This window comes from Lithobates pipiens, unplaced genomic scaffold (genome assembly GCF_037356315.1).
Source record: "Lithobates pipiens isolate NorthernLeopardFrog02 unplaced genomic scaffold, aLitPip1_a1.2 Scaffold_16, whole genome shotgun sequence".
Taxonomy (NCBI): Eukaryota; Metazoa; Chordata; class Amphibia; order Anura; family Ranidae; genus Lithobates; species Lithobates pipiens.
The window spans coordinates 215,830,614-215,851,985 of record NW_027507748.1 but is presented as its reverse complement, the minus strand read 5'-3'; the positions used below and the strand labels follow the sequence as shown (position 1 = coordinate 215,851,985).

Sequence of the window (21,372 nt, the reverse complement as noted above, 5' to 3'; positions counted from 1 at the left end):
ACAAAGGAACACACACCCCTCCACATAGGCAGCGGAATGAAGAAACTTGCTGTACTGTGGATAGACAAGCTCTCTGCTTATCTATCTCTAGGCTCCCTCCCAGACACAAATTTCCAGATGCTTTGATTTCCTGTGTTGGAGAGCTTGTCAAAAGTTATCATGCTGATAACAGAGGAACAGAGCAGCAGAAAGACACGGCACTTAGGGCTTTGGAAAGCAAATCAGTAAACACTACAGATACATGTGCCCAGGTCAGATTTGATAAATAGGGTTTACAACCACTTTAAAGTGAATATGTCAAGGTAGGAATATGTGACCTGCCATTACTGAATAGCTGCAGGTCCATCCTAATTATGGCTTCACTGCTTTATAAAACTTACTGACCCAAGTGAACATGTTCACCTGAATTTTTCCAACAACAGATATGCACATGCTTCTCAGGTCAATGACCTATTAACCTCCCTGGCGGTATTCCCGAGTCTGGCTCGGGGTGGAATTTCAGAACCAAAAAGCGGTAACCCCGAGCAAGACTCGGGATCACATCGCAGGATCCAGGAACAGCTTACTTACCTTGTCCCCTGGATCCTGCGATGTCTCCTCCGCTCGATTCATCATGGAGCCAGCTCCATTCCCTGTGAGTGTTGCGACGCAAGGGGATGGAGAACAGCGCCAAATTCAAAAAGTGAAACACGCACACAATACATACAGTACACTGCAATCTTACAGATGACATTGCTGTATGAAATTATTTCACATGGGCAGCACAGTGGTGTAGTGGTTAGCACTCTCACCTAGCAGTAAGAAGGGTCACTGGTTCAAATCCCAACCATGACACTACCTGCCTGGAGTTTGCATGTTCTCCCTGTGCCTGCGTCGGTTTCCTCCCACAACCCAAAGACATGCAGGTAGGTTAATTGGCTTCTGTCTAAAATTGGCCCTAGTATATGAATGGGGACCTAGGATTGTGGGCTCCTTGAGGGTAGGGACTGATGTGAGTGTGCAATGTACAGGGATAGGGACAATTGTAGACACCTCACTCAGGTTGAACTGGATGGACTGGTGTCTTTATTCAACCTTACTAACTATGAAACATCCCCTTTGTCCCTAGTGGTTTGTCCCATGTCCTGCATGTAGTTTTATATTATAAATACTGTTCTTTCTGCCTGGAAACTGGGGATTGTCTATAGCAACCAAATATGTCCCTTTACCTCAAAAGTGGTTTTAGAGCAGCTAGAAAACAGCGATAATAAATTAGACTCACTTGCAGAATTGAGAGATAGTGATTTGTGGGGAGATCCATCATCAATCACTAAAAGTAATGACAGCGACAATTCTGCAACTGAGCAAATTTCAGTGTTTTTGATTTGATTACATTAGTGAATAATTTTTATTATTATTATATTATTATTTGGTATAATTATTTATAGTTATTTAATATAATTTATGATTTCATTTTTCAAACTTTATCATACCCGGGATGTCTACTAGACTGGTTTGGACAGATTTAAGTGAGCTATACCTAAGAATTACAGGATTACAATATAAAACGCCAAATTTCCATGCAAAATAATAGTACCGCTTTCAGCACCAAAAATCGGAAATAATCATACTGCCAGGAAGGTTAAGTAGTGAAGGAAGAATAAGGATAATAGCTCTCATGCATGCATCTGTCCATATTGGCTGGTTCCTTGGCTGGTTTGAAATAGTTTTCACACCCAAAAAATTTAATATATTGCAGCTGCATTTGTTTTTTTAGGCTTTTTTTCCTTCTGTTTTCACCTGGTGATCTGTCCAGTAACACACGTCCTGTACTGGAGTGTCCCCACTTGGAATGAAGGAGAACAGGTGCACCTTTGGACATTTAAATACACTAACTAGCAAATCAAAGTCAAACTCCAGATAACACTTTATATGCAGTTACAGCAAACTGTTTTTTCCCCCTTTTGGAATAAAGATCTTACATAAATAAATAAAAGCTGACCATTGAAAGCACCCTTGTCAGTGGCAAATGGTTTGTCTAATTCCTGTAGTCACTACATTTCAAGGAGTGTTTGTTCTTTTGAAAAACAGCAGTCCTACTGGCTGGATCACCAGATGAAAATAAAAGAAAGAAAGCCTAAAAAAAGAAAAATGAATGCAGCCACCACATCTAAAAACTGGAAGGCTGCAATATAATAAATAATTCCTTTTGGGTTTAATACCAATTTAAATATGATCATTTACTGTTACATTTAATCAGTGCAAGAATTTTAGCATGGGTTGAAGGAACACGTGATGCAACTGAGTATCATCTGCAATAACTGGGCTGTGTAATTGTTAATAAAAGGAAGTTGAGAAGCATTTGTGAGCATCTGGGAAGTGGTTTGCTGTACATAGAAGTTTTCCAGTATGATAAAAATAGTATTACTGATCACCAAACCTCTGTCAGTGACCTGCATTTGTTAATTAGTTGACTTGGGTAGGAGATTGTGGCTATTTTGGTGACCTAAGCAAGGAAGGGCAGATTTTTCACTAAGAATGGCCATTCATACAGAGTGTTTTTATCATTTGAATGCATTTTCAAAGACTATAGCACATAATTAAGTGCATCAGGAACACCTACCACCAACAATTATATTTAAACAGACATGGCAGGGTTAGCGGTAGGTTGCGTTGGTCTGTTTGATCATAATTTCAAAAATGAGTTGAAATTGCTAGAAAACTGACTCGCGGAAGCATAAAGCTGACAGATCTGTTCAACACTTCAATGATCAGTCTGCCATGAAAGCCACATTGGGATAATAATCCATAGCAGCTAGAAGTTTTAGAAAACTTCTATAACCCATGCAAGAGACATTCATCACTCACAGAATTTTCATCTTTTCTTCATAAACCTCAAACTGCTCGATCATCACTAGGAGTCATGGAATCATCCACACTAGTAACAAAATGCAGGGCTAGTTTTATCTGCAAAGGAAAGTCACTTTAGGCTGTTCCTGCTGATAATTGATCTAGTCATGGGCTGCTGTCAGCTTCTGAATCCAAGAAGGTAAACAAATTAGATTCAAGATGTGATTGATGAGGGTAGGGTAGCAGGTGTATGTTTTTCTAATACCATCCATTTTATTGACGCTGTCAGAAAAAATAAATAAATAAAGTTTCTTATGCAGTTTATTTAATTTTCAATACTCGTACAAAATTTATGGAAGCAAAATTAACAGGCTTTATCACCGCTCATAGAATTTCTGAGGTTCAGCTACAAAAACAGATATTTAAAGTGATGCTAAAAAATGACACTACTTTTTTTTGTTAAAAATAACAAATCCGTTATACTTACCTGCTCTGTGCAGTGATTTTGCACAGAGAAGGCCCGATCCTCTTGTTCTGGCATCTCATTGGCTCGTCTGGCCCCTCCTCCCTGCTGAGTGCCCCCTCAGCACGCAGCTTGCTATGGGGGCACCTGAGCCGAGTGTCCATTTGGCTGGGCCCCACCTCCTCTCACTTTTCATTGGCTCACTGACTTTGATTGACAGCAGGGGGAGCCAAATGACAGTCCGCTGCTGTCTCAGTCAATGAGGAGGGAGAATCCCAGGCAGTCGAGTCTCTTCTGCAACAACGCTATGATAGAGATGGGCTCAGGTAAGTATTAGGGGGGGGCTGCTGTACACAGGTTTTTTTTTTATCTTACTGCATAGAATGCAGTAAGATAAAACAAACCTTCTGACTTTACAACCACTTTAAAGTTGAAGTTTAGCTAAAACATTTTCTTCTCTACCGCTTTAGTTACATTACTTACATGTGGTATAGTATGCCCCACTGTGCAGGCTGCTGGATTCTGTAGAAATCTTCACCGCAAGGTTGTCCTGTACTCTTCCTCCTGCTGAACACCTGGCGCTTTTGGGGTTAACTTGTTCACATTTCTGGGCTCAGCTGCACTAAAGATGATCCAACGGGGGCACGTCCCCTCCACTAAGAAAAGTTCTTTCACCGATTGCACTGCCTGTGACAAGCTCTGTGAATGGGGAAGAGAATCCTGCTGCCAGATGTTCAGGAGCGGGAAGATGACAGGGCAGCCTTGCGGTGACAATTTTTACAGAATCCAGTAGTAAGCACATTGTGGGACATACTTTATTAAAGTCAAGTAATGTAATTAAAGCTGTCTTGTCATAAATTCAGAGCTCTCCTGTGTCTAGTTTATACTTACTGTGTTATCTCAATGAGTCTAATTAGGCTTTCTAATTGTTATCCTAGGACTATAGAACGATTAGCCTATATGTAGTGCAGAATAGAAGATGGTTCAATCTAAGTAGTTTAGCAAAAGAAAACTGGACAGGCTGACACCACTCGGGTGTTGTGTGTTGTGCGTTTTTCAGCACACAACAGGACTTGGGAGCCGAGTGCATTTCTGGCAGATCAACAGGTATTTTTCTGTACTTTACAAACAAATGGCAACCACCCCAACTTACAACCAGCCTTTTCAACAAGGTGAACATGGAAGGGCAACGCATGTCAAAAACTAAAAACATTCTCAGCTCACTTACCAGCTAGCCTGCAACAAAAAACAAATTGACCCCTGACTAAGGGGTTGTTTTAACCACTTCAGCTCCAGAAGATTTATCCCCATTCATGGCCAGGCCATTTATTTTTTTGCGATATGGTACGGTTACTTTTTTTTTTTTTTTTTTAACAAAGAATTTTTATTTATGTTTCAAACAAACAAAAAAAAAACAGAAAACAGACATGCGTCAGCAAGGTACATACATATTTTGAGTAGACAGATAATCAAATGTATCACATATAAGCACAGATAGTTCTTAGCAATATATAGAGTCACTAATCATTGCAACATGGAATATAAAACCTCCCCGAGACCTCCCCCCACCCCACAAAAAACCACATAAATTACAAAAAAAAGGGGGAAACCCCCCTCCCTCCCCCCACCCTCCACACCCCCCAGCCTAACCAATAGTCAAATGCTTCGCCTCAACCCAAGCCGCCCAAATCTTCCCAAATTTCCCAGGGCAGTTCCTGCCCAGATATGTAAGTTTATAAAGCGGCAAAGCCGCGTTCACCAGGGACTGCCACAGTTGTTTAGTAGGAGGGAGAGGTTGATTCCATTGCAGTAGTATGGCTTTCCTCGCATAGAGTGTAGTGTAAAAAATAAACAGTTTCTTCCCCTAGGAGATATCCATAAAATCACAGATACCCAGCAAGAGAGGTATCGGGCTAAGTGGAATCGTAAGCTCCCCCACTGCATTAATATCGGCCAGGACCCCTCTCCAAAATCCCACTACCCCAGGGCAGGACCAGACCATGTGGAAAAAGTCAGCATCATCTTCTTTGCATCTGGGGCAGGTAGTCAATCGGTCAGGGTAAATCCTTGCCAGGCGTGCCGGTGAAAAATATACCCGGTGGAGGAACTTCAATTGTATAAACCTGTCCCTTGCCGAAATCGCAAGGGTCAGGTATTGCTGTATACCCTCCTCCCAGTCCTCCTCAGTAAGTTCCGGAATGTCGCCTTGCCAGAGCGCAAACAAATGGGAGATCCTAGTCTCCTCCGATACGGTCAACGCGGCATACACCATGGACAGTGTGCGCGTCCCTCCCCCCTCGGGACCAAGCGCCTCCTCCACCGCCGACACCCCAAGAGTCGCTCTAGATGGGAATTGAGAACGGAAGGCGTGTCGCAACTGCAGGAATCTGAAAAACATATGGTTCGGGAGGTCCCTGGCCTGTTTAATAGCATCGAAGGAGAGTAGCTGCCCCTGGGACACTATGTCCCCCAGTGTTATAACTCCATGCCTGGCCCAAACAATCGGATCCGGGATGGATTGAAAGTGGGGCAAGCGGGGGTTCCCCCAAAGGGGAGTCCCCGGGGCCCACACCCCTGCGCCCACCAACCTTTTGTTCACCAGATCCCATATTTTAAGCGTCGTACGCATCGGAAGGGTTATCCCAGGGTTAGATCGTGGTCCCCTATAGATCAGGTTCCTGAGCTCCGCATGAGAGCCCAACAACGCCGCCTCCAACGAGGACGCAGGGTTGACCGGGCCCTCGGAGAGCCACCACCTGACAGTCACTAGGACTGCCGCCCAGTAGTATTTCAGAAAACAGGGCAGTGCCAGACCGCCCCTCACAAGGGGCCGTTGGAGGGTTGTTTTTGCTATTCTAGGGGGCCTACCATTCCAGACGAAGGACGAAACAATGCCATCTAATTTCTTAAAAAATCTAAGCGGGATGTGGACTGGGGTCTGACGGAAGAGATAGGTAAACCGAGGAAGGACCGACATTTTAATTAGATTGACCCGTCCCACTGGCGAAAGCGGCAAAGACCTCCACCCAGTACACCTCCGGGTCAACTGGGTAACCACCGGACTCAGGTTAAGGGAAATAAATTGTTTCAAGTCTCTGTGTATTTCCACCCCTAGATATTTAAATTGAGAAACCCTCTGCAGTTGCCCATCTACTCGGGGACCGCCCTCACCATCATGTAGTGGGAATAGAATTGATTTCGCCCAATTTATACATATACCCGAGAATTGTCCGAACCGGTCTATATGCGACAGTGCCGCCTGTAGGGAGGCTCCGTCGTCCTTGAGATACAACAAAGTATCATCAGCGTATAACGAGACTTTTTCCTGCAAAGGACCCCGGACAACACCCCGAACCTCAGGAGAGGAGCGGAGAATAGCCGCCATAGGTTCAATTGCCAGTGCAAAAAGCCCCGGGGACAGTGGACACCCCTGCCTGGTTCCCCTATGGAGGGGAAAGAGCGGGGAGAGGACCGCACCCGTACGCACCCTGGCCGTGGGAGCTCTGTACACCGCCCTGACCCACGAGATAAAGGCTGGACCGAATCCAAATCTACGGAGGACTGCCCACAAATAGTCCCACTCCACTGAATCAAAGGCCTTCTCCGCGTCTAGAGAGACCACAACCTCCTCCCCACCTTCTGCATCCCCCGAGGCCAAAACAGTAAAGAGCCTGCGAATATTAATATCTGTCCCCTTCCCTGGCATAAAGCCGGACTGATCCTCATGGATCAAGGTAAGTATAACCTCGTTCAGTCGCCTGGCAAGGATTTTGGTCAGCACTTTCGCGTCCGAGTTGAGTAGGGAAATGGGTCGGTATGACGAGCACAACTGGGGGTCTTTCCCAGGTTTAGGGATCACCACTATGATGGCTTGTGCCATAGATGGAGGAAGTTCCCCCTCACGAAGGGACGCGGTGAGCATATCATGTATTCTAACTGACATCTCCTCTAGGTAATACTTGTAAAATTCCGGGGGTATCCCATCCTCCCCAGGGGTCTTCCCCGGCTGCATGGACCCCAGCGCCACCCGGACTTCCGCCAGAGTAATCGGGGAGTCCAGACCGTCCCTGGCCTCAGAAGTAAGGGCAGGGAGTGTCACCCCCTCTAGAAAAGCACTTAACTCCTGCGCTGAGTACTGCACCCTAGATGAATAAAGGGCGGAGTAGAACTCTGCAAAGCAAGCGTTGATGGCAAGGGGATCCGTCACTATTGTCCCAGCACTATTCTGTATTCGAGGGATAGTGGAGATTGGGGCCTGCTCCCTCGAGATCCAGGCCAACAATCTCCCCGTCTTTTCACCCTGTTCAAAAATCCTCTGCGTCTGAGCCAGTTGACGTTTGCTTGTTTTAGCCACCCTAAGGAGCACCACCTCTCTATACGCTACTTTCATATCCTTAGCCGTGAGCGGGTTCCCCGTGAGGGTGAACCGGGTCTCCAGTTCCTGGGCCCTGGCTTCTGCCTCCTCTACCGTGATCTTATCATTCCTGCGCTCCCGACCAATGGAAGAGAGGTAGCACCCCCTCATATAGGCCTTGAAGGCATCCCAGACCATCCCCCCAGAAGCCGTGCCAACATTTGAGGCCCAAAATCCCCGGATTTCACCGCCCATCTCAAAGGCAATGGTGGGATGCTCAATCCAGTACCTAGACAAGCGCCATAGTCTATCCCTCTGAGGGGTAGAGGTTTGCAATGTACACAGCAGTGGGGAGTGGTCAGAGATGCCCCGAGGAAGTAACTCTATTCCAAGGACCCTGGGAAGCATGGGGGCACCAGCATAGACTAGGTCAATACGGGAGAGTGTGTTGTGGGAGGAGGAGTGGCACGTAAACTGGCGATCTGATGGGTGTTTCCACCTCCAGACATCCTCCAGCCCAAACACCTGTGCCCAGCGAGAAACTGGAGAGTCTGTGGCCCGGTCAGGCGTCAACCTATCCAGGGAAGGATTAGGAGGAATATTAAAGTCCCCTGCTATAACCACATTGTCAGTCTGGAATTGGGCTATCAGGGCAGTCAGTTTATGTAGTAGAGACAGATCCGCAGGAGGAGGCATATAAAGACCCACCAGCACCATTTCTATCATGTCAATTGTGGCATGGACCAATACGTATCTCCCGTCCTTATCTGTGACTATATCAAGAGGCTCAAAATTAAGGGACCTATGGATAAGGACGCTAACCCCCCGGGCATAGCCGGAGTATGTGGTATGATAGTGGTATCCCACCCAGGGCCTCTTCAATCCCATAATCCTTCCCCCCACTAGGTGCGTCTCCTGAAGAATACAGATATGCGGAGCATATTTTTTCATGTAGTCAAAAACAAGAGAGCGTTTAATCTTCTGGTTAAGCCCCCTAACATTCCAGGAGAGGATCTTCAACGGAGCCATAATCTGGAAGGGCAGGGGGGACCAACGGATACGACCACCCGGCCAGGGTCGGGGCACAAATATCTCATCTTAAGTAATGCAATGATATACCTTATACATTCATTATAGTAGCGCTGTCTATACCAGAAAACATGAAAGCATGTAACAAAAAAACAACAAAATAAACAGAAAAAAAACCAGAACTCCCCTCCCTTCCCACCCCACACCCCAGAAAAACAGCCCCAGGGTGTTTGAGAACCCAAACCAAACATAATCAAACCCATTTAAAGGAGAAATCTCCCGCGGGGGCGGTGCGTATCAACCAGCACACCTAGGACAGAGTCTCCTGCGCAGAGTAGACAAACTCCAGCGCAGCCGCTTCCTGGAGGCAAAGGAAAAGAAAAAACAAGACAAAAGGGAACAAATCGTAGTGTATGTGGCGCCTCAGATTGAAGTGCAAAATTCTCTTGGAATGTTCCAAGGGCCCATTCTTAGTAACAACTCATCCAACAGGACGACAACATCGGAGTAGCGGGGTCCAGCATCATCAGTACAGAGTATTCACATCCAGAAGTAATCTTGCAAACCCCCCCGGGTATAAACTAGGGAGGGGGTAGGGCCCTAAGGCCCGGTAGACAGAATATGAAGACATGAACCTGTAGACCCCCCCTAAGGAGCATCAGAATATCAGGTCGGCTCCTCGCCCCCTGCCCAAAACCAGTATTGAAAAGGAGAGGGGCACTCCGACCTGCCCTCCAAGTTCCAAAATGGAGGGACAGAGCAAGGGGGGGGGGGGGAAATCCGATCCGCGTGACACTGGGCAAAACTTGTGATGCTTGTGGACCCCAGTCAGGTAATCATCATCAAAAAATTATCTCTGCTGGGGAAGGGAATCAATCCATCTGGAGGCCTCACTCGGGGCGGTAAAGAAACGAACGGATTCTCCGTCAATCACTCTGAGTTTCGCGGGGAACATCATGTTGTACTTGAGACCTTTGGTGCGCAGCTGGGCCTTGACTTGGTCGAATGTCCTGCGTTGCCTCTGCGTCTCCACAGAATAATCAGGAAAAAGCATTAATTTAGCATTTTCAAAGCGCAGGTCCCCCACCTTCCTCGCCTCCCGAAGAACCAGGTCTCTGTCTCTAAAGTTCAAAAGGCGGAAAATAAACGTGCGTGGCGGGGCGCCCGGTGGGCCACGAACCGACGGCATTCTGTGCGCTCGTTCCACGACAAAATGGGGGGAGAACTCAGCGAGCGGGAGAAGTGTACGTAGCAAACGCTCGGTAAAGGCTTCGGTGTCACGGCCCTCCGACCCCTCCGGGAGGCCCACCAACCTCAGGTTGTTCCTCCTATTCCTGTTCTCGTGGTCCTCTGCCCTGGATTCCAGCGCCTTCACCCGCACCTGCAGGGTACGGAGGGAGGCATCATGGTCGCGGGTAACATCTTCCACGTCTCCAACCCTCCGTTCCACCTCGGCAAGCCGCTCCCGGTGTTTATCCATATCTCGCCTGATAAGCCCCATGTCGAGCTGTATCTGCTCTATCTTAGTGGTTAGGGTAGTCTGACAACCAGTGATCGCTTGCATAAGAGCTTGAAATTGATCATCACCCATCGGTGGCGTGTCAGCGTGGTCCGTTTGAGACGCCATGTTGGTGTAGGCCTGCCCGCGTGCCGCGCGGGTCTGTAGTGGAGTTCCCGGCGGGGTTCCCGGGACCGTATGCTTCTTCCTATGGGAACCGGAGCTACCCCTGCGCATCCCCGAGCCTCACCACCGCTTCACCGGCCCACGGGGAGAGATGTATGTCCCTAAATGCCGGATAATTAGCCTGCCAGGTGCGGAGCTCTCTGCAAACACGTCCTAGCTGGTTGCCATCTTGGCCACGCCCCCATGGTACGGTTACTTTAACTGACAATTGTAAAAAGAAAAAAGAAACTGCGCCAAGAGATAAAATAAACCTGTAGACCAATAAAATTATCTCAAGGTTGTGTGTTGGAAGCAGCATTTCTCTTGTAGAATCGTGCTAAACCTGTAAAGTAAACGGCTGTGAACCATACATTGATGAATAAAACACATCAATTGTGGGAGTGTCCAAGTTTCAGTGTAAATAATGTAAACTTAAAGAGGAAGTAAAAGGGAAAAAAAAATTAAAATAAAAAAAACACACCCTGCAAGGCAAAGGCATAATGAGCTAGTATGCATGGCATACTAGCTCATTATGAATAACTTACCTAAGAACGAAGCCCCCGAAGCGGTCCTCTGTCTTCCTCTTCGCCGCTGCCAAGGATCCCAGAGCGACTTCCGGGTCTCGTGGCTCCAGGCACTGTGATTCGCCGGAGCCGCGATGACATCACTCCCGCGCATGCACACGGGAGCCGACACTCGCGGCATATCGCCGCGATCTGCGGCCTGCCCAGTGCGCCTGCGCGCCGCTGTCTATGGCACATGCGCCATAGACAGCGTGGCTGTCTTCGGGTAAATATCTCCTAAACTGTATAGGTTTAGGAAATATTTCTTGGACCTACGGGTAAGCCTTAATCTAGGCTTACCTGTAGGTCAAAGTGGATTGTAAGGGTTTACAACCACTTTAACAAGTAAATATATGCACACTATCTTAAAGCATATCCCAAAGAGGATTTAGGTGAAAAAACCCGTGAAACATAATTAATAATAAAATCCTTCAATGTCCAAACAAAAAATAAAAGTCTATAGTGTTTCACTTGCATAAATATAACATCCACCCAAAATAGATAGATGGAGTCCATCCACAAATGAACCGAATCTTCAGGTGCTTGAAAAAAAATTAGACCTGTGTTGAATCCACCAGCACAATAGAAAGAATCACTTCTTACCAAATGTCCGTGACCCCCCGTTACAGAGGATCAGGGAAAGCCTGTAGGCCTGTAGTGTAGACACAGCCTATCTCCAAAGCACTCCTGCTTCCTGCGCTTCACATCGCATCACTGGCATTCAAGCCCACGACTGGGTGCACATAGAATGTAAAAGATATAAATGTTCGAATAGTGTAAAATCTTAGGTTTATTTAAATAGATTAAAACAAAAGTATCGCACTTACAAACATTGCAACGATAAACGCCTGAAGTCAGATGTGCCAGCCGGCGCACGATCAGACAAACCAGTCCTTCTGGAAATACAAACAGCAACATGAGGTGAGGTCAACGCAACGTTCCGCCCTACGCATTTCGTAAAATCATGCCGCTCAACACTGTGCGACACTGTACCCAAATAAAAATGTACGTCCTTTTTCACCACAAATAGAGCTTTCTTTTGGTAGTATTTGATAACCTCTTTTTGAGTGCAAAAAAACAAAACAAAACAAACAAAAAAAGTTATTAAATACTATCAAAAGAAAGCTCTATTTGTGGGAAAAAAAAGAGCATACATTTTTATTTGGGTACAGTGTTACACAGTGTTGGGTGATGTAATCCTTCTACGAAATGCGTAGGGCGGAGCGAGGCGCTGATGTCACCTTGTGTTGCTGTTTGTATTTCCAGAAGGACTGGTTTGTCTGACCGTGCACCGGCTGGCACATTTGACTTCAGGCTTTTATTATTGCAATGTTTGCAAGTGCGTTACTTTGTTTTAATCTATTTAACCTCCCTAGCGGTAATCACGAGTCTGGCTCGGGTTGGGATTTTACTATCACAAGCGGTAACCCCGAGCCAGACTCGAGATCGCATCGCTGGATGCAGGGAGGACACGGAGAAGTTACTTACCTTGTCCCCTGGATCCAGCGATGTCCTCCGCGCTGTGTGATCGAGCTGTCCTCCGCTCGATTCACACAGTGCCGAATGCCGCCGAGCTCCGTTCCCTGCGATGTTACGGCGCACGGGAGAGGAGATCTGCGCCAAATTCAAAAAAGTACACAAAACACACACAGTATTGTAATCTTACAGATTACAGTACTGTATAAAAAAATACACACCCCCTTTGTCCCTAGTGGTCTGTGCAGTGCCCTGCATGCACTTTTATATTATAAATACTGTTTTTTCTGCCTGGAATTTGGAGACTGTCCATAGCAACCAGAAAGTGTCCCTTTTTCAGTGTTTTAGGATTTGATTACATTAATAAATAATAATAAAAATTATTCAATATATTATAAACTTTATCATACCCGGGATGTCTGCTAGACTCTGGTTTGAACAGATTTAAGTGAGTTATTCCTAAAAATTACAGGACTACAAAATAAAATGTCATATTTAAATGCAAAATAATTGTACCGCTTTCAGCACCTAAAACCAGAACGAATCATACCGCCAGGGAGGTTAAATAAACCTAAGGTCTTACACTATTGTAACATTTATATCTTTTACATGCTAAGTGCACCCACACATAGGCTTGAATACCAGTGATGCGATGTGAAGAGCAGGAAGCAGGAGTCTCCTAGTCTACAAATCATGGCATATATATTTGTGTAATTTTTTTTTTTTTACTAGTAATGGCGGTGACCAGCGACATATAGCAGGACTCCGAGTTGTCTGCCGCAATATCAGACACCTAACTGAAGCTTTTTGGGGAATCAGTGACACAGATACAGTGATGAGTGCTAAAAATATGCACTGTCACTGCACTAATGACATTGGCAGGAAAACGGTAACCATCTACGGTTATCAAGGGGTTAAAGCGGTTGTAAAGTGCTTTTTTTCTTACCTGCAAGGCAAAGGCATAATGTGCTAGTATGCATTGCTCGACATTGCCGAGTCCTGCATTTGGTGTCCATGGACGCCGAATGCTGGACTCGGGAGCATGCCCGCAAGGTAACCCCCCCCGGAGATCGCTTCTCAAATTGGGGTTATCTGATGCAGGGAGGAGCGGAGACAGCCCCTGAGGGACCCCAGAAGACCAGGATCGGGGCCACTCTGTGCAAAATGAGCTGCACAGTGGAGGCAAGCTATACACTTATAACAGACATTTTGTCCAAAATTAGGGGATGATTCATAATGGAGATTGAATATCACTATCAGCTCTCTGTTATCCTCGGTGGTTACATGCTGAATAGGGATGGGCTCCGGCGTGTTCACACAGCCCGCCAGGAAGTCAGCACTGCGCTAATAACAGGCAGCGAGACATTGTCCCAATGCACAGCTGCTGAGATCAGGAAATGTCTCACTGCCTGCGATTAGCGCAGTGCCGACTTCCTGGCGGACTCTGCACCTGGGCTGTGTGAACACGCCGGAGCCCATCCCTAATGCTGAATTATGCACATCACAACCTGCATTTAGTGACCAACTGTCAGGGTTGGGCTCAGCCCTTACTTCTCTGAGCTGGCCACTCAGCTGTCGGTTAATTGCCAGCTCCTATCTCTCCACAGTTATTCATCTGTTGAGGATATCCTGCTCGTCAGTCCTGTCTACTTAAGCCACCCAGCCCAGAGATTCTCAGCCTTCGCCAATATCACAGAGACGCTCGCCTGCATTCCTGTTAAAAGACTTGCTTGGCTGGCATCCCTTCTGGCTCCAGATCCTGCTTGCTGTTTTACTACGGGCATATCCGGCTCCCTGACATTTGGCTTGTCTGACTATCCGTTCCGGTTCCTGAAATCTGGCTATATTTTGAATACGTTTGTTATATTTACTTTTATTATTAAACAAGTGTGATTTAACTGTACTTCTGTTTCGCTCTAATTTCATGGTTTCTGACACCAATTCAAAAAATGCAGGTCACAGCATCTAGTTAGCTAAGTACAGAGAGTTTCGTGATTGTAGGAAAAATGGTCATGTGACCAGGTTCTCCTCCTAGATTTTTATTTGCCCTTGTGACATTCTACGATTTTGTAACTAAACCCTTTCAATCTGTACACCCAAGAAAGGTGCCATTTTAGCCTGTTTAGACCTGCAGTTGCCATTGTGTTGCACATGTGATCACCTATGGCACCAGTAGCGAAAGTTCAGCTGAGAGTCAACAAAGGCACACTAGCAGCTGTGACAGTCATCACCAAGGCATATCTTGATTGGAACCATTTTAGGAGACAGTTAAATTGGTGGGTATAATTTAGGGCTGTAACTATTATTTCCAGAATCAATTAGTTGGCCAATTGTTGTTTTGATTAATCGATGAATTAGATAAAAACCTCAAACAAGTGTGGTGTATAATTTAGTTAATATGTAAAGTTAAAAAAAAATAAAATAAATAATTGAATATCTATATACAGTGGTAAATATAAATAACCAGTTTTATGGTTAGGGAACAAAATATTTAACCACTTGCCGACCAGCTGCCGCAGTTTTACTGCGGCAGAATGGCACGGCTGGGCGAAACGTTATGCAACGTCGCTTCGCCCTGTGGCCACTAGGGGCGGGCGCGCAGCCCCTGCTCGCCCACGGAGCTGATGCGAGTGCCCGGTGGTTGCAATCACCGTCGGGCTCTCACGATCGCTCAGGGCACATGGAGAACTGGGATCTGTGTGTGTAATACAGAGTATGAACAGCGATCTCTCTTACCCTACACATTCCACTCCCCCCCTTCAGTTAGAAAACATACTAGGGAACACATTGACCCCTTGATAGCGTTAACCCCTTCCCTGCCAGTGACATTTTTACAGTAATCAATGCATTTTTAGAGCACTGATTGACGTAAAAATGCCAATGGTCCCAAAAATGTGTCAAAATTGTCTGACGTGTCCTTGTCCGCCATAATGTCGCAATCCCAAAAAAAAAAAAATTATAATAAAAATGCCATAAAACGGACGTCAATTTTGTTTGGCTGCAAGCTCGCACGACTGCGCAATTGTCAGTTAAAGCGACACCGTGCCGAATCGGAAAAAGTGATCTGGTCAGGAAGGGGGTAAAATCTTCTGGGGCTGAAACAGTTAATCCCCACTGAGAGATATACAGTATATACTATTAGAGGTTGAACCTAGTACAGATCATCAGATTCAGAAATCGAAATTTTTATTTAACCACTTAAGCCCCGGACCATTTTGCTGGCCAAAGACCAGAGCACTTTTTGCGATTTGGCACTGCGTCGCTTTCAACGACAATTGCAAAGTTATAATGTCTACAAAATAGGGGATAGATTTATGACATTTTTATTTTTTACTAGTAATGGCGGCGATTTTTATTGTGACTGCGACATTATGGCCCACACATCGGACAATTTTGACACATTTTTGGGGCCACTGGCATTAATACAGAGATCAACGCTATAAAATTGCATTGATTACTGTAAAAAATGTCACTGGCAGTGAAGGGGTTAACTACTCGGGGGCAGGGGAGGGGTTCTAACTGTGGGGAGGGCTAGCAGTGACACGACACTGATCACTGCTCCCGATGACATGGAGCAGACAATCCGTGTCCAGTCACTAGGCAGAACGGGGAGATACTGTGTTTACATTGGCATTTCCCCATTCTTCAGCTCCGTGACACGATCATGGGCACCTGGCAGACGTAGAGTCCGCGGGTCCCGCGGGCATGGTCATGGAGCTCGTGCGCACAGCGGGAAATTCAAAGTAATGGGTACGCTACATTGCCCAGCTGTGCCATATATTTTTTATTTTTTTTTATAAAACTTAAAAACACAGTTTTTCAGACAGGATTGTAATATAATATCATGCATGATAGACTGCATCGTCATAAGCAGGTAGCTTGATACAAGCACCCTGCGCCTGCTGTCACTTATGCTGACAATACACAAAAAAATTATGCCTCAGAAAATTTCCATTTTGACTTTCTAATCATTAGTGGGGTCAAACTGACATTTGTTGTTGACCACAATGATGAGAAAATTTGACGGAGCAGAATAGAAAACTTTTCTTTGTCTAACAAATTTTCAGACAGTGTATGTGATTTTTGTTTAGAAATGACATTCGTTTTAAAACTGAATGTTCAATGAAAGTGAAATTTTCTAACAACAATCGTTCATTCATTGAATGTAAATTGATACATGTATGGCCAGCATAAAACATTTAGAAGCAGTAGCATGTGTTTTTAATCACCTTTCAGGATGGGGTTAAAAAACTAAAATGATCTCTTTACAGTACAAAAACAGCAAATAATCACTACCATAAAGGCGTTAATTTATACCGTGAGCAAGTGAAATTAATAAAATATTTATTATAGTATAGAGTGCTCCTATAGTAAGGTACTTCTGCCTTTAGAATCACAGTTTCTTCTCCTGCCCAGGACTACATGTCCCATGAGGCATTGCTTCTCACCTTCACAAGTTTTCAGGCACTTACTGACATGTATGAATGGTGTATGAAGCTGTATGTGTGCTGCACTGTATTTTCTGATATGAAAACAAATAATGTATTCTGTATGCAGAGCAACAAATTGGCTGACCAACTAATTTATTATGAAATTAGTTGACAGCTATTTTCATAATTGATTATTTGTTTCAGTCCTAGTATAATTCCGCATTAAATTATAGAAAAATAAAAAGATGACTAATTTAGTCAATTACAGAATCTGACATTTTTAATTAAAGCGGAACTTATAATGTTCTTTATTAAAGGAGCATACATTCCACGTTAATAGTTATGGTACCAAAATGAGTGTGTGCTGTAAATTGTCTCCAGCATTGTTCTGGTTTCTTCTTGCTGGAAGCTGACATTTTACTGAAGCCCAGAGCCCCCTAAATCATAAAGTGGAACTAAATCCATCGATTTAATGGCTTAAAAAAAAAAATAGTTACATTCCTTAAATGTCAGGATTGCTAACTGTCACGTCTGCTTGTGTCTTTAACCAAACTGTCAAGCTATTAAATGGCTGGTGTCATAACTGACAACGTGTGTAGCGCCATGACAGTTGCAGATCAAACAGAAGCAGGTTCCTTGGCTGTAAAGGATAGGAGGGTTTAATTCTGCTTTAGGCTGGGTTCACACCACAGCGATGCGGGAACGCCGCAAATCCGCAGAGTTTTCCCGCATCGCATGACTCCCGCCGGCAGTTCACACTGCCCTATGCGAACGGCTGGGAGTGTCAATGAAATGTTAATGACACCCCCAGATCTGTCCGCATATCGCAGTGCGATCTGCAGACTCGCACAGGAATCGGATCGCATGGTGTGAACACCCATGCGATCCGATTCTGTTGCGGACCAAAAAAAAGGGTCCTGTGCGAGTTTGCTGCGGGAGCGATGCGAATTCAGCCATACTATCTGTATGGCTGAACTCGCATCGCTACGGAGATCGGATGTGATTTGCACTGCAGTGCGGTGCGAATCACATCCGAATATCCCCCCCCGCAGCAGTGTGAACCCGGCCTTAAGGCTGTCAGCAGACCGTCCTCTACAAACTTGGCAGTGCCTATTTTTAGAATAGAGAGCAACTGAGCAAAGGGTGCCAGCCTGAAGTGATCTAGCACTGCAGGACTTAATTTTCTGACTACCTATAATTCACACTCCATATTTAATTTGGCCAGATTGTGCCCATAAACAATAAGATGTACTATGCACATTACAACAATTACACATTTGATTTTTAATTGGAGTTATCAAATCATATTTATGATATTAAAAATCTGATTAAGAGGATTTATTTTAATACAAGCAAAATGCATTTATAAGTACCTGAGAAAGGAGATGTAAAGATATAGTCTCACCAGGTCAGGATGTTTCTAGACTTATCTAAGTAGCTGTCACAACTCAAAACAACGAGTTGGGTACTTGAATGAGTATCAAAATTATTTACTAAAGTGAGAGTCTTCACACAATAAATTGTGTAAATATTAACTTCAATTATCCAATCATATAGGTAAACAGGAACTTTCTTTTCACATGATTGGATAGCTGAAGCTCATATTCTTAAAATTTAGTAAATCAGTCTCTATGACTTGGATAAAGGAAAAAGTCCAGACTGTATCACAGATTGTTTTGAATTTCAGTTTAGGTGCCCCAGATCTTTCAGGACCCTAAAAACACCTATGTATATAAAAATGACAAAGTAATAAAAATGCACGTTTGTGCTTTTTCCCCAGAAAACGAATTGTACATTTACAGGAATTCAGATTTCTATGAACTCATGCCAGTCTCCCTCAAAAAATTAACAACTATAAATACTGTTGCTTCTGACTTTTAATATAAGGACACTTACCTTTCAGGGATCCAGCACTGTCCTTACCTGAGTGATTCTTAAATGGGCTTTAGGTCCGGGGTCTGGACACCAGCATCCTAAGGGAAACTGGCCTAAGATTTCACAGCCAGCTTCCCACTGCGCATGCGAGAGCCACGCTACGCTTTGGCTTGGTGAATAGTCCCGCAACCTTCTGGAACCTGTGATGTGCCCAGAAAGCTGGGGGGGGGGGGGGGGGGGGGGGGGCATGCACTAAACTTCAGCTCGGATTGCCGCAGTGATCCGACTGGAAGTGAAAGTGGGTACCTGTCAAAGCCCCCAAAAAAGTGCCAGTTGGTGGGGGGGGGGGGGACAAACAAGCGGGACTCCCCATTTTGGGTGAAGTTTCGCTTTAATAATTTACTAAAAGCAGAAATAAACACTCCAATCCTTTAAAGCCAAGGAAGCTGCCATTTTAGCCTCTGATCTGCAGTTGCCATGATGCTGCATGTGATAGTTATGACACCAGCTGTTTGATGGCTTAACAGTTCGTTATCATTATTGTTATCACAGTTATCATTCAAGACATGCCTTTATTATGACTGTTTTGGGAAATATTTAAATCTTAAATTTAAATATTAAAAAAGATTTAAATTAAATATTTAAAGGGTTTAGTTCAACTTTAATGATAAACAACTCAACACATGTGCACTCTGAGGTTACACTGTTGCCAGAGATTAAAGTTCATACATGTTATCACATAAAAAAGTGATAATAATGTGTGAAAACGTCAAAAAATATATACCAATGCACATTATAAAAATATATTTCCTGACACCTTTTATTTAAGGCCTCATTCACAGGCATATAGACCCCTACAACCACGCAGAGGATCATGTTTATGCCCAGGGATAACAGGTGTTCTGTGCAAAGGTGTTCCTGTAAAAAGCAATGACAGCTGGTGACATGTGTTGTGTGCACAGGTGTTACTGTAAAAATCAATGACAGCTTGAAAGACAAAAGAGGCTGTATGGATCCCCTCACACATCCAAACATGTGCATCCATACAAGGACAAATGTACAGCCCTGGAAATTGGAAACACATAGACAGTGTTCAGAGCTATGCATCTGTCCCTGTATGGGTCTATGAACTGGAATGTGCAGGAAGATCCGTACAACCACCGCATTTCACAGTTTGTCATTGATTTTTGCTAGAGATGAACTCAGGCGTGTTTGAATCCTGGTCTGAACCTACCTGGACGAGTCCATCAGGAAGATCTCACTGTACTGGACCAATCCACCAAACCATTCCCAGTCCTTTGTAGACACGTGGATGTGGGGATGGGAATCCCTAGTTGCAGATTGGCCTAGTAAATGGACAGGTTCTTGGCTGGCTTGCTCATGTGATTTCACACAAGGATCCGAACACACCTGAGCTCACCCCTAATTTTTGCAGGCTGTATGCACTGATCACCTATCACACTAAGGCCCCTTTCACACATGCGGACAGTATGTCCGTATTTCATCCATCCATTTGCGGATGAAATACGGACATACATGCATCCCTATGGGATAGCGGGTGTCTGCGGATGAACATCCGCAGACACCCGATATTGTCCGCCTCCGCTACTGTCCGATTCTGCAGACGGAGGAAAATCCTATTTTTCTATCCGTCTGCAGAGTGGATCGGATGAACACGGACAGACGGTCCGTGTTCATCCGATCCCCATAGAGGAGAGCGGAGATCTGACAGGGCGGTCCCCGCACAGTGTGCGGAGACCGCCCTGTCCACCGCCGGCTCAGCAGGGACAACGGAGCGATCCCCGCTGAGTGAGCGGATCATCACGGGGCGGATCATTACTGATCGGCCCCATTCACACCTGAGCGTTTTGTAGCTTGAAGCTACAAATTCCTGGAGGGGAAAAAAAAAAATCAATTAATTTTTATGGAGATGGTTCACATCTCTACTCCAAAACGCCTGAAGCTCAATCAAGTTCTGGAACTTTTTTTTTGTCAGATTTAGGCGTTTTTCTGCTTTTTACATGGGTGATCTTTTCTCCTGTACAAAATTGCGTGACTTTCTGCCTGAAAACGCTACGCTCAGGTGTGAATGGGGCCTTAGGCCCCTTTCACATGAGTGGTCCAATCAGGTCCGCTTTTCAGGTGGACCCAATCAAACCCTCCATTAACCTCTATGGAGTGGCGGAATGTAAAACGGACTTCTGTCCATTTACACCTGCCTACCTCCAAACCAATCCGGCAAAAAACAAACAGAAGGGGATTCATTCCCCTCGGTCTGGGCAGGTCAGAAGGCAGTCGGATATATAAACAGACTGCCAGTCTGTTTACATCCCACTGATCAAAAGAGCAGAGCGGGCTGTGTCTGCTCTGCAAAAGCGGTGCTCCTCTCAGCTCAGCAGGGAATCAACTAACACATCCCCTGCTGAGAAAAATGGATCCGGCCTGTGTAAAGAGGCCTTAAGTCTAGTACACACAAGCCGAATGTCACCGACATCAGCAGGTTCAATAAGAAATGGCCGACATTGTATATGGCATCCGGTCTGACAGAAGTGGGCAGTTTGGCTGGGTTCTGTCAAATGAGAATGCTGGAAAACCAGCACCCAACCAGCGCTGAATGAAGTGTTCTAGTGGAGGGGCAGTCCCCCTGTCAGAACACAAAAGAACAGTAGGGGAGATCGCCACACTAATGC

The 21,372-nt window shown here is 45.1% G+C and overlaps 1 protein-coding gene across 2 annotated transcripts in view; it reads right to left on the bottom strand.

The window, feature by feature from the left end:
- The window catches only part of WDTC1 (WD and tetratricopeptide repeats 1), a 91,504-nt gene that overhangs the window by 68,237 nt on the left and 1,895 nt on the right, over nucleotides 1-21,372 (bottom strand). The gene's annotated exons all lie outside the window — the stretch shown is intronic.